At 35.5% G+C, this 13,172-nt stretch overlaps 1 long non-coding RNA gene across 1 annotated transcript in view; it reads right to left on the reverse strand.

The window, feature by feature from the left end:
- The window catches only part of LOC136030057 (uncharacterized), a 210,676-nt gene that overhangs the window by 22,188 nt on the left and 175,316 nt on the right, over positions 1-13,172 (reverse strand). The gene's annotated exons all lie outside the window — the stretch shown is intronic.

The raw sequence follows: 13,172 nt of genomic DNA on the forward strand, positions 1-13,172 counted from the left end.
CGGGATGGAGGAAGAGCGTGCGTAGGTATGTTGGCCTAAGGTGACTTGGTGCTGCGATGAGTTGTGAGTAGTATTAGTAGCAGTAGTTGGTTGGGATAACTGTTTCCTTAGAAAACCTGTATATTCTAGATGATTCCAACAACAGCTGAAATATTTTATTTGCATTGGGCACTGGAATGTATAGAATTTGAGTGCATATGTATCCCGTAAATGTAAAAAAATAGAAGGGTTGACTCCATGACTGTGATAAAACTTCTCGAACGATGCTGATCGCCAAATATATGGAAACATATTGAACAAATTTCAATCCATATCGATAGAAACTTATACACTGAAATTTTTGCAAAGGAACGTACCAAATCTATTAGAACAAAGAGTTGTTTCAAGTGTTTTATAGTGACCTTTATTTATCGTAAAGAATTGTTGAAGTCAATACATTTCAGCCTGACTTGAGAAACGAATCGGTTTGGACTCTTCGATGATGTATCAGGGAAGAGTGGTTGAGTGTTTCTATCAGAATATATTACTATTAAAATCATTATTCTACTAGAGTAGATTTACTAAATATTCCTAGGTAACCAACAGAAGATTGTGGCAACATAGATTAGGGTGGGATATAAGAGTGCTTACATAGGAGGGTAGGGGCTTCAGCGCCCCCTTTGCGAAAAATCCTGCCCATGAAAGCATTTGTCTCCCAGAGACAGCTTTCGATGGCAAAGTTAGCGGTCCTCGTCTCTTCCGTCCAAAAAAAAGTGGAAATACTTTTTTGTCGCTCAACATGCCGCATCTTCTCTATCTGGCACGAGATAGAAGCTAATGCATGTGATAGCTTGCAGAAAATATTTGACCTAAACAGGGCCAATATTAACCATCTTTTCTTCTATGGACGAAAACTCAAGTATTACTAAACACAGAGAGGTGAAATAAATTTAGTTTTCTTTTTATTTTGATATGAAGGTTTAAATTCCTCCCCTGTTCTGAAAAAAGATTATGGTTTACAGAATCAGTTCCGTCTCTTCGTTTAGTTTTTTCCATTCTTTATATTTTTCAGATGTCGTCTACGTAATAAATTCCGCACTCTTTTATTGGTGGCATTTGCCACAAAAATAAATACCTGTCAAGGTTTTGTAGACTTGTTTTTTATACCACACTTTCATCTGTGACATTTTGCATGTGTCACAGAAGAAAACTGCTACTACTGTTGCTGCTAATAGAAATGTCAGAAGTCAAAATTTTTCCTATAAATCAATTATTGAAAAATAAAACGAGCCAATGAAAATTACATCACTGCACTCGAAATTTTGGCAAACACATCTAATAGTACAGTAAAAATACTGTTAGACCTTGAACATATTGCAACAAAAACAATATCCAATGGAGAAAGATTAGTTTATTAACGCAGCCAAAATTGGCAATGCTACACCAACGAAAAATGGATCAAATCTGCCCTTAAAGTAAGGAGGAGGGGGCGAAGAGCTAAAAAAATATTTCATGATATTACATAGAAAGGAATGTCTTCTATCGGGTTATAGAGGTCGTAGAAAATGAAAATGAATGTAAAAGTGGTACACCACCAGTATCACGGGAATATCTTTGCAAATTCCCACCTTGAGTTGGAAGGGAGAGGGGTTAAGTCCGAAAATCAACGAAACATCCAATTTTAGTGAGGAAGGAATCCTTTCTAGGGTTTTCTTGATCGCAGATAATGGAAAAACGCAAAAGAAAATGACTTAAAGCCTGCAGAACACCCTCAATTGCAATATTAGGGAATACAATTGCCTATGTCTCCTGTAGAATCAGCTATCCTTTGCTGAAACCCTGAGTGGAGCGGAGAGAAGCGATCCAACCATGCACTTTTGAATATTCATCGCATTTGACTGCTAATTAGTGAATAATTATAGTCAATATTTTTTTCAAAATACATTTGAGCAAATAGTTTTCCAAAATTAGGCATTCCTTTGATTTTATTAACTGCTCTAATGATTCATACATACGATTCCCTAAGGTATGTTTCAACCAACTGATATCGACGAATAACAATATGTTTTATAAGTATGGTATAACTTTTTCCCGCCTGCTTGATTTTTGAATTAAAATCAAGTTGCCATCCAGCTGTCTTCCTTAATGATTTAAGATGACGACGAAGTTTAACGGCGATTCCGTCAAGACGCATGTCTTATCATTTTCTTCAAGATGCAGGTGCGTGTCACGAAATAGGAGATTATTTGATCACTTTATGCAAACGTATTCTTCTTTGATTGTTACATAATAGGACTTGTTACAGATCAGGGACCGCCAATCAAGATGCAAAAGCAGGCGCTACACCATGTTTGTTCGTTGTTTAAAAAACTGAGGGGGTACGGAAAAAGCCTCAAGGCCTTCCCAAGTAGGGACATAGCCCAAATTAATCATTATCCATTCACATAAGTTTTTCTAGTTACACTCAGGGTCTTTGTTTTCATTGTTCATAGTAGACAAACAAATTCCCCATTATCTATAAGAACAAAAGGCGAGGCGTTACATGGTCCTGCTTTGGTTTTTTAAGAACAAAGATGATCAGTTATAAAATGGTTTGTTTACTCGAATGGTGAGACCGGGTAATTTTCTTTGTTCTCTGAGGACTATAAAACCCAGTTCCAGACGGGGAAATTTATCAGTCTTACATGTGATATAGAACGTGCACCAAGAAGTTCTAAAAAGAATTTAAAACATATATGCAGGTAAGCGTCCATGTGTATTAAGGATATCCTTCACCCCACCAAAAAATAGGGGCGAGATTATTCTCAAATAAGAACTAGTATGATTCTCTATATGGAATTAACAAGTAAAACCCTGTTCCCTCACCTTTGCAAGGCTCTCTCGACAATAAACTATCTCATTTTCTCGCATCCTTTACTGTAATTTATGTCCCCTTTTAAACCGATTTGAAGCATATTCCAACAGCAAGGTAAAAGGACAGAAACAGATATTTACACTAACCTTTAATTATACTTCCTGCCATGTAAATGGTTAATTTATAGCGAACATCCGCTATTACATTAATGGATAAGGGTTCATTCTTGGCAGCCGGTAAATTCGAATGCTCAGATTTTACGTTCGATTCTTAAATTGCAAATATTTTGCCGATCAAATAGACGAGTTATGGTTAAATATAATCTTTCATTGGTGAAAAATGGCGGCCTTTGTTATTCAAAATACGACTAGCTCCGCTTTAATTGGTCATTATCTATTCGGTAAGCGGAGCAAACATAAGCTATTACAAGCTAGTTAATTGCCAAAAAGGGTCACTTTTACTACATCTACATTATATTGTGAATTTGCGTTGAATTGCTTTGTAAAAGTAGCTTATATTGACGCATTAAACGAAGGGGCGGAGAAGATTTTTCCTGGTGGTAAATAAAAATAAGTAAACAGGTGTTTTTGAGTATAATTATGAATTACTGTGTAAGGCCCTGCTCTCATACCAGCGTGAGGGGAGATATGCAGTCATTTTGAAACCATAGTTTTCGGTTATGCATGGCTTATGTAAGCTCGAATTTAAAAAGAGGAGCTATGATGAAACTAGAAAAACTAAATTTTCGTTTTCAGAATGTTCTTCTATTGCATTTAAACGCTGTTATATAAAACTTTTGTAGCTGAGGAACAGTGTTGTATAAAACTTTTGTAGCTCAAGTGCAAAATAGGTGTGAAAAATAGAATGTTTTTCCTTTACTATAACATATTATAGTGAGAATAAAAACAGAAATTTAATCAGGATAAAAAATACTTACGGTCTTTGATACTCATATTTCAAACCTTTCTATCAAAATATTCTTTTTTGTCGTATTCAGTTACTATTAAAACGAGTCACTTACACCCAGCTATATTATTTGCTTATTACTGGTTTAATTAAGTTCTATACCTCTTGAAAATCTTGTTTTTTCGTTCACAGTTTTTTTGTTTATCTTTGCAGTGCACAAGCAACAATCTTTCAAAAAATGCTTCTATGCTTAAATACCTTTGGAAAACAAACAGTTTTAAGCCGGAGAAATAGGGCGTTCAACATTGATATAGAAGGGGCGAGGCACTGAGGATGAGTTAAATTTATATAGGGGGCAAAATATATGTTGGAACTAAAATTTTTGGTGTAATTTTTTGGAAAAATAAAACAGTTATTCATCTTAAATGATCAAATTAATGCCGGTCGGGATTTAAAATAAGAACTCTCAGTCACGAGGTCCTTTTAAATAAAAAAATTCATTAAGATGCTATCACACACTCGTAAGTTATAAATACCTCAATTTTTTCTAATTTTTCCTCTCGGGAAAACGACTTTATCAAGTCAATTTATGCAGCTCCCTGACACGCCTACCAATTTTCAACGTCCTAGCACGTCCAGGAGCATCAAACTCGCCAAAGCACTGAACCCTACCCCCTAACTCCCACAAAGAGAGCGGATCCAGTACGGTTACGTCAATCACGTTTCTACGACATTTGTTTATTCTACCCAACGAGTTTCATCCCGATTTCTCCACTCTAAGCGTTTTCCAGGTTTCCAGTTTTCCCCTCCAACTCCCCCCCCCCCAATGACAGCAGATCTGGTCAGGATTTGAAATAAGAGCTCTGAGACATGAGTTTCTTCTAAGTATCAAATCTCATTAGGATCGGGTTTCATCCCAGTCTCTCCACTCTAAGCGTTTTCCAAGATTTCTGTCCCCCTCCCCTGTAGCCCCCTATGTCCCCGGATCCCATTCGAATTGAATATGGAGTATCTGAGACATAAGCTCCTGTCACATATCAAGTTTCATTAAGATCCGATCACCCATTCGTAAGGTAATGATACTTCAATTTTTACGTTTTCCAAGAATTCCGGTTTCCCCCTCCAACTCCCCCAAATGTAACCGAATCTGGTCAAAATTTAAAATAAGAGCTTTAAAGCAAAAGATACTTCTAAATTTCATTAATATCTTATCAACCGTTCGTTAGTTACAAATACCTCATTTTTTTCCAATTTTTCCGAATTACCCCCCCCCCCCAGATCCACCAAAGAGTGTGGATCTGATGCGGTTGTGTCAGTCGCGTATCTTTTACTTTGGACTTTTTGAACTTTGTATTTTGGACCAATTTTCATCCTGATCTCTCTGCTTCAAGTGTTTTCCAAGATTTCTGGCCCCCCAATCCTAATGATGCTGGCTCCGATGGAATTTAAAATAAGCAATCTGGGTCACGAGGTTCTTCTATACGTGAAATTTCATTAAGATCCGATCACTCCTTCGTTAAAAATACGTCACTTTTCTAATGTTTCAGAATTAACCCCCCCCCCCCAACTCCCCCAAATAGAGAGTATCCGTTTCGGTTATATCAATCACGTATCTAGGACTTCTGTTTATATTTCCCACCAAGTTTCATCCCGATCCCTCCACTCTAAGCGTTTTCCAAGATTTTAGGTCCCCCCAACTCCCCCCAATGTCACCAGATCCTGTCTGGATTTAAAATTAGAGCTCTGAGACACAATTTTCTTCTAAATATAAAATTTTGCTTAGATCCGATCACCCGTTCGTAAGTTAAAAATACCTCACTTTTTCTAATTTTTCCGATTTAACCGTCACCCCACTCCCCCCAGATGGTCGAATCGCGGAAAAGACGAATTCTAATTTAATATGGTCTGGTTTTTGATACGCCAGCAAAATTTCATCGTCCTATCTTACCTGAAAGTGCCTAAACTAGTAAAAACTGGGACCGACCAACAGATTTGCGATCGCTATATGTCACTTGGTAGATACCAAGTGCCATACAAATAAAAATAAGATTTTTTTTAGATCCTGCTGGTGGTAGCTCGAGATTTCATCCTTTGTTTTTTTTTCAGGAAAGTCTTGAAAAATAACAAAACAGCATGAAATACTTTTCATAAAATATGAACAGTATTTTAGTAGTGTTTTAGTATTGAAAGGGGCTATGTCTCTGACTCTAAGTAGGGTTTTTGAAGGCATTGCCCAATAGGTTCTTTTATCAGAATGAAATACCACATTCCTTTCTTAAAACAAGACAATATTTGCGTCAATTCAAAGGCAAGAACCCTGAGCTTAATAATGTATCCTTTTTAGAGCTTAAAATAAGTGTTTCGAGGGGAAAATAATTTCCAAGCCCCTATTTATGATTTTCATCAATTGATTGACGGTCTACCGGTCGATTTCATTGGTAACGGAGCGAGCAATATCCCGCCAGTGGGTACTATAAGCAGCAGCCCCTCCGTAAGTATTTTAAATCTCTTAATTTCAATGGGAGAACTTTGTAACATACGAAGCGTAAAGGGGAGCACTCTACCTCATATTTTAGGGTAATTTCTGTTTGTTGAAAATTTAGTTGGTAATATATGGTCAAACGGCCGCTTTTTCCTATTTATGGAATTATTTATGGCTCTTCAACATTTAGGTGGTAGAATACCCTCAACATGCCTGAACGACTACTTGCCCCCTCAAGAAATTTACAGACTAATAATATATTCTCTTTCAGCTTAATACAAATTCTTTTTCGGATGAAACTAAAAGTGTATCAAAGGGGTTATAAGCTGTTAATGGTTTTTTAGGTTCACACACCAACACTATCATCATATCATAGGGCCTAGAACTTCTATGATTATGTCAAATCGTTAATGGGGAGAGAACAGGCATCAAAGGATGGTGAACATGAGGAGATTTTTGTGCGGGGTGACCCCAAATAGTGTATCTCCACCAACTTTGATTTAGGTGGTTTTAAAGCTGATATGGGCCTCGACAAAGATTATAAATGGGTTCATTATGAGGTACCAGCAAACAAGATGGAGAGGGTCACCACCCCACAAATTGGACGTTAAGAGTGGGAGCAGGAAAAAGTGGTGGAGGTTTAGCCCATATTGTACCTGATTGGTACCTTGCTGATTCTGCAACGTATAATGTTTGTGTCTTTAGAGCTGAGTTTGCCGACCCTTTTAATAGTTTTCGAGTGATAGTATTCATACTGATCCAGATAAATTAGTCCACTTCTATTTGGGCAAGATTGGGACCTTTCTTTTAAATTGGATTCGGGAATGGGAGTTAGGGATACTACAAAAGCATCCATTGCCCAATTTTTTAATGAAAAGTCCGGTGAGGTGTACTCACACCAACTACAGACGGAGATGCAGACACTGCATGGGGACTTGCTTAATTTTGAGGGTTTTTTTAGGGGTGGGAAGTATTTTAAAAGGGTAGAAAATTATAATGAAAATGGGATCTATGTAGTAGTTTTGTTTATAGAAGCCTTAGATCTTAATGGCATGGAATTTAAAAAGGAACTTGTTTTAAGAAGAAGGAGGGGAAGGATAATTTTATAGAATATAATACAGATTTAAAGGGTTGTAGAGGTGTACAACGATCTTGCTTCGATACGGGCATAGGGTCTTTCAAGCATGCAGTCCTCGTGGCAAGACATAAACCCGATCTCGATGATGCCACTAAAGCATATTTTGACTATTTGGTAGTTACTGGTACTGGGAATGGGGCTGAGTTTCGTAAAGTAGATTTTAACTATTTAAAGGGGCAAAATCTTGTAATACTTAAGGGGATAGGCATTTTTGAGAGGCTAATCACCATTTGAAGATTTTTTTTACAGTTTTACAACATGATGCAGAATATGAAGAGGCAAGTGGGGTAATATATTCAGTGAGTGTACCGTCAATTGAATCGGTGAAACAAAGGGTATGGCTTCTATACGAGCATTCCAAAGACCTGATTCAATTAGAAATTAGGGTTTCAAGTGAGGGTAAAAAGGGATGTTAGGGTGAATGATATTATTTTCCAATGTGTCTTTCTAAATTCTATACTGAGTTAAAATTAAAAAACCACTTGATGCACTGTAAGTATCAAAGGGTATGGTTTCTATACGAGCATTCCAAAAACCTGATTCAATTAGAAATTAGGGTTTCAAGTGAGGGTAAAAAGGGATGTTAGGGTGAATGATATTATTTTTCAATGTGTCTTTCTAAATTCTATACTGAGTTAAAATTAAAAAACCACTTGATGCACTGTAAGTATCATGGGTACCAATCTGTTAAAACGGTTTTGGGTGACAATGTCATCTCTCGTTTCAAGAATTATCAGAATTTGCTCCTGCAGAGCTACAAGGTGACTTTGCACTCCGAAGATAAACTAATGGACGTGTACCATCCATCAAGTTTGAATCATATTTAAGAACATAAGGCACTGCAGTCTCTTATGCTCATGTGCAATTAGATGCTAGTAATACCATGTAATAGGTAGAGGTATTTAAGACATTAGGTGGGGTATATTGTGTAGATGCAGCTATGATTTTACTTATTAAAATAGCCAATAAGTCAATTTCACGGCTACGTAATAATAAATTACCCAATCTATTGGTCTATCGCCAGAGGATGAGTTAGCAATTAAAGATAAAGAAATGTGTTGGGTTTGTAAGGAAAATTTGTTTAGGGTAATGGAGTCCGCCGCCATAATCATTTAAGTAATCCTATTTTATTGGGAGGGAGTACCTTTCGTGGACTAGCACATAAATATTGTAATTTAAATGTTAAAAAAACAAGTTTTCTACCGGTTTACGTGCAAAATTACAACTAAGATTTGAAGTTTATATTACCAGCGTTGGCACTTTCGCAAAAAGGTGAAGCTGTAGATGGTGCATTGATAGATGGGTCTTTTCGTATAACATCATGCGTAAAGCATCTGATAATTTTCTTGTCCTAGAATTCAAATGTAAAATGTTTGAAAATATTAATAAGTAGTTGAATAGAGCCTGTTTTTTATATTTTTATAGATTTTCCCCAAATCCTCAAGACAATTAATTCAAGTTTAGAAAAGTGATGATTTGAATAGTTTCTCCCTCCTTAAACAGCGTTTTCCAGATGAGGAAATGCATTATTTATTGATGAGTAAAGACATATACTCCTACGAGTACTGCAGATCCGCCTCGAGACTACGTGAGGAAAAATTGCTGCCCATCGAAACGTTTTATGATTCATTTCACAATTGTAAATGCACCACTGCCGACTATGAATTTTCTAAAAAGTTTGGGTGAAGGATGGATGTTAAATTGGAAACGATTACTGTAAATACCGCAAGTGATGCATCCACGGTGTTGGATATTGTCTGTAAAAATACGGGTAGAATCTACGAGGACTTTGAGTTTGATTTGGGCATCATTTTTCAACTCCTCATCTAGTGATGGATACAATTCATAAAATCAGTCAAGAAGAAATGGGTCTGATTACCGACGTGGATCAGCACTCATTTGTAGGGAGCTCCATGCTGGGAACGATTTTTTCGCAGAGGCTGTATTCTGGAAACTGATCTGACTGGAAACCGCACAAGTGTAGAGCCGAACGTGGTTTTCTTACTATTAACTCCATTTATCTGTCGGCAATGGCTCACTGCCCTTTGCTGTATGGGAATTGCAAATGACTGGACAATGCTTGTGATCCAAGTCTCCCCATAATTGCCACTGTTGAGGAGAATGGACCACTACGGATTCAATTTGTAATCGTTTCGGCATCCAAAGTCAAAAATATTATGTAACTTTATTTTATTATATTTCTTTGTAAATCCAATAATACTATTTTTATTCATATCATAAAATTCACCTTTTTTGCTTTTTTGGAGCAATGTCACATATGATACTCATATGAAGAATCACTTTCTGTAATAGCCAAATGAAGGTCAGTAGTTCTATAATTATAGTAGACAGTATATTCACAGCATCGTCGTACAAACAATACTCTCTTATTATTCAAGCAATTGAAGCGTCGACCTGGTTCTTCCTCCCAAAGCAATTTAAAACTACGACGATACCAACCCCTTAAAAATAAACTGAAATTACATTTAAGGTTCTTTCAGTCATAGCAGTGTATGTATTTTCCTATTGATGACACTTATCATAGTGACAATTGGAGCATGGGAAACCTCTAGTGTTAGGGCCACAAACGTTTTCAAGTCATTAATTACACTCTTTAATTTTCGCTGCATATCCTCTGTCCAATTTATATGGATTCCATAATATAAGCTTTTTGTTATAGTCGCCAACAATGGCACAATTCTCACAGAATGACCCTGCTGTACAAGGTATGCAAACACAATGGGCCTGTTTAAAATATTTTTTCAATGTTGACTATCTCACTTCCAAAAAAACTGACTCGCGACCTGTAAAATGTATATCTTTTAGGAGGAGGAGTGATCGAAAGATGATACAAAACTTGTTCAACTTATTTGTTGTTGCCATGCAAAATGGGCGTCTTAAACGAATTTCTTAGCAGTGTTCAAAAACAAATCCACAGTATCATTTTGCTTTGTTTCAGCTAATATGTGAATAAATTGAGTAAATACATGTGGCCCACATGTAAAAGTTTTATGTAATTTTCCAAAGACGGAGAATCATTTTTAATTACATCGTTAAGCATTCTTTGAGAAAATATTTTTCTTTGAAGACAAAGGTTTTGAAAATCGTCATCTAGAATCAAACATTTTTCCAGTCATTAGATTCCGTATGATTTTTTGTTTGTCAAATCCAACTATTTTTAATCTTGCCACTCTCACTGCCGATTATCTATATATATAAAAATAAGTTGTCTGTGGATCTGTGGATCAGGTGACGTCATGTTTGTTCGCATATGACGTCTGAATTATTTCACAGTAATACAAAAGAAGAAAAAAACTAAAAAAGGTAAAAACTACAAAAAAAACTAAAAAGAAAAAAAAAACTAAAAAAGCTAAAAAACTAAAAAAAACTAAAAAAAAGGTAAAAATCTAATAACTAAAAAAAAACTGAAAAAAATAAAAAAAAAGGCAAAAACTACAAAAAAAATAAAAACTAATAAAAAAACTAAAAAAGCTAAAAAACTAAAAAAACTAAAAAAAAAACTAAAAAAAGGTAAAAAACTAAAAAAAACTAAAAACTAAAAAAGAAAAAAACTAAAAAAAAGGAAAAAACTGAAAAATAAAAGAGAAAAAGAAAACTAAAAAAATATGAATAAATATATATAAAAATAAGTTGTTTGTGGGTTATGTCTGTCTGTCTGTCTGTCGAGTGACGTCGTGTTTGTCCGCATATGACGTCTGAATTATTTCACACTAATACAAAAGAAGAAAAAAAACTAAAAAAGGTAAAAACTACAAAAAAACTAAAAAGAAAAAAACTAAAAAAGCTAAAAAACTAAAAAAAACTAAAAAAAGGTAAAAAACTAAAAACTAAAAAAAACTGAAAAAACTAAAAAAAGGCAAAAACTAAAAAAAAACTAAAAACTAATAAAAAAACTAAAAAAGCTAAAAAACTAAAAAAACTAAAAAAACTAAAAAAAGGTAAAAAACAAAAAAAACTAAAAACTAAAAAAGAAAAAACTAAAAAAAAGGAAAAAACTGAAAAATAAGAGAAAAAGAAAACTAAAAAAATATTAATAAATATAAAAAATATAAATATAAATATAATATAAATTAGCAATCAACAAAGCACCGAGACACAAATGACGACCGGGACACAGGGAGTATAAATGACGACCAGGACATAAGTAAAAAAAAAACTAAAAAAACTAAAAAAATGGTAAAAACTACAAAAAAACTAAAAACTAATAAAAAAACTAAAAAATCTAAAAATCTAAATAAACTAAAAAAGAAAAAAGGAAAAAAATAAAGGAGAAAAACAAAACTAAAAAACGAATGTATATACAGACCGGGACACCGGGATACAAATGACGACCGGGACACAGGGAATATAAATGACGACCGGGACACAGGGACACAACTACAATGGGGACGCCGGGGGGCACAGGGGGATATAAATGACGACCAGGACACCGGGACACAAGGAATATAAATGACGCCCGGGACACTCAAAGAGAAATCACAGACTGGAACACCGGGACACAAATGACGACCGGGACACAGGGAATATAAATGACGACCGGGACACAGGGACATAACTACAAAGGGGACGCCGGGGTGCACAGGGGGATATATAAATGACGATGGCGGCTCAGGGAATGGTCGATTAGCAATCACCATCAACAAAGCTCAAGGGCAATCATTAGAATCATGAGGTATAGATCTGAATACGGATTGTTTTCCCATGGACCATTATATGTTGCATGTTCAAGAGTCGGTAAACCTGACAATCTATTTATATGCACAGACAATGGGACAGCAAAGAATGTTGTATATTCGCAAGTTTTACGTAGTTAAAAACATATATATATATATATATATATATATATATATATATATATATATATATATATATATATATATATATATATATATATATATATATCACAGGTGGGACATAGGGACACAACTACAATGGCGCGTAACTAATATGGCGCGTAACGACTTACGCGCGCGGGGGGGCTTGGGGGGTTGGGCGAAGCGCCCCCACCAACTAGGTGTTGGGGTGGCGCGAAGCGCTACCCCAACAGCTAGTAGACTAACAAAAATGAAGATTCTATCTCGCTAGTAAAATATCAAGAAAAAATGTAACAGACTCACTGCTTTTTATCCATCGATGTAGATCACTTTCTTCAATATATTTCACTAATGCATTTATTCCGCCTTGTAATCTTTGTATATGCACTGTATTCCCTTTTGCTGCAAAACATAACTGATCCTCTATATTGAATTTGTTCAATGATATTACATATCTTGCAAACACCTCGTCCCATTCTAGAGTTAGCCGACAACCACTTTTAACTTCTACTGCTACGTTAAGCACTCTGGATTTCATATCGTCATTGCTAGGACCTTTAAGTCCCGATAGAGTAAAAGCATCCATTACTGAAGAATATACCAAGAACAACATCCTCAACTTTGTAAAACTGACCTCTTTTTCAATACTGAGGCAAATGAGTTGCAGGATCTAACAAGTCATGTGTCTTTAACCTTCAGAACTGTTTCGCTGGATTATAAAGGTTCCCCGGAACCAAAACAAGTTACGCAAGATTACATCATCTTCATATGTAGATATTCGACCAAGATCAATTGTTTTACAACCGCTTTTCTAGCGTTCCCTGAAGGTTTTTTTGTATATCATTAGGTTTTTAAACAACCAAAAAACTATGATGTAATGCGTGTGTTTGTATTTTGATTGGTGATCCCTGAACTCTAGCAAGTCCTATTACGTAACAATCAAGACAGAAGATATTTGCATAACTATACAAACAATAC

Source organism: Artemia franciscana, chromosome 8 (genome assembly GCF_032884065.1).
Source record: "Artemia franciscana chromosome 8, ASM3288406v1, whole genome shotgun sequence".
In the NCBI taxonomy this organism is placed as follows: domain Eukaryota; kingdom Metazoa; phylum Arthropoda; class Branchiopoda; order Anostraca; family Artemiidae; genus Artemia; species Artemia franciscana.